This window comes from Phragmites australis, chromosome 10 (assembly GCF_958298935.1).
Source record: "Phragmites australis chromosome 10, lpPhrAust1.1, whole genome shotgun sequence".
Classification (NCBI taxonomy): domain Eukaryota; kingdom Viridiplantae; phylum Streptophyta; class Magnoliopsida; order Poales; family Poaceae; genus Phragmites; species Phragmites australis.
The window spans coordinates 3,916,261-3,918,235 of record NC_084930.1 but is presented as its reverse complement, the minus strand read 5'-3'; positions in this window follow the sequence as shown (position 1 = coordinate 3,918,235).

Sequence of the window (1,975 nt, the reverse complement as noted above, 5' to 3'; positions counted from 1 at the left end):
CACTAGTCAAGGTCGCTCTCGTTGTTACAATATTGATATAAATACTTGTGCCACTAATGTTCAATCCTTACCAGCTTACAAAGGAAAATGAGAAGCTAAATGTCTTGGTTAAGTATGGGTGCATCAAGACTTATAATTCCAATGATGCACTATACAAGACCATTGAGACCAAGAACAACAAGCAAAAGAGAATGCTTGAATTTGATATGCATAGAAGTAAACCAAATGAGTGTGTGGTGATAAATGACAAGGAGTGCCTCAAGTTCAGCAAGGGAGGCAAGCAAGTTGATCTCACCACACAAGCAAAGCAACTTAAAGGTCATGCACCTCAATCTAATTTTTATGTATCTTATATTTTGAAGAGGAACCATCGTGGTAAGGTGGTTACTCTATATGTTAGTGTCCACACAAAAGATCGAGTTGTGAAAAGGAATGTATGAATTCCAAAAGTGCTTGTGACCAATATGAAAGGACCTAAATAAATTTGGGTACCTAAAATAAAAGCTTAACTTGTTTTTATAGGCATACTCTTCTGGAGGATCAAGTTGGGTGCTTGATAGTAGATACACCAATCATATGACCGAAGAGAAGAGAATGTTCTCATCATTTGAAATGTAGGATCTCATGAAAATATCATTTTTGGTGATGATGGGAAAAGAGAGGTAATTGGTTTAGGTAAAATTGCTGTCTTCAATGAACATTCTATCTTAAATGTATTATTAGTCAAATCTCTTAACTACAATTTATTGTCCATATCACAACTTTGTGAAATATGTTATAATTATCTTTTTACTAATGAGAGTGTGACTGTCTCTAGAAAGAAAGACTCCTCAATAGCTTTCATCGGTCGTATGAAGGGTAAACTTTATCTTGTTGATTTTTTAACTGATGAAGCGAGATCTAAGATTTATTTGATTGCTAAGTCTAGCATGCGTTGGCTATGGCACCGCCGATTAGCTTATGTTGGTATGAGAAATTTATCTGAATTTCTAAAAGGGGAGCACATCCTAGTACTAACATATGTTTCTTTTGAGAAAGATATAATTTGTAGTGCATATCAAGCCGAAAAACAAGTTGGTGCTCCTCACCCCATCAAGAATGTGATGACGACCACTAGGCCATTGGAGCTTCTTCACATGGATTTGTTTGAACCAATCATCTACATAAGCATTGATGGTAACAAATATGGTTTGATTATTGTTGATGATTATTCTCGTTTCACTTGGGTGTTCTTTTTACATGATAAGAGTGAAACACAAACTATATTCAAGAAATTTGTGAGAAGATCCCAAAATGAATTTGATATGAAGATCAAAAGGGTGAGAAGCGAGAACAGAAGTGAATTCAAGAAGACACAAGTTGAAGAGTTTCTTGACGAAGAATGGATTAAGCATGAATTCTCGGCACCCTAATTCTCTCAACAAAACGGGATTGTTGAGAGAAAGAATATGACTCTCATAGAGTCGGCAAGGACCATGCTTGATGAGTACAAGATTTCATATCAATTTTAGATGGAGGCTGTCAACACCACATGCATGCCATCACCCGACTGTATCTTCACAAGATCTTGAAGAAGACCGCCTATGAGCTTCTAACCAGTGACAAACCCAATATGTCTCACTTTAGAGTTTTTGGTAGTAAGTGTTACATTCTAAATAGGAGAGCCAAAAGTGATAAGTTTGCACCTAAGGTAGATAAAGATTTCTTACTTGGTTATAGATCATATGCCTACACCTATCTTGTTTTCAATAAAACCACCGATTGTGTTGAAATCACGTGTGACATAAAATTTGATAAATCTAACGGCTCCCAAGTGGAGAAAGTTGATCCTAATTTTTTAGATGATGAAGAAATTTCAAGTGAGGCAATCAAGAAGATGGTAATAGGTGAAATCAAGCCTTAAGAGCCTCAAGAGCTACAAGTGGCCAATAATGATCAAGTTCATCCATCTTCATCAACTCAAGTGGAGTCACCT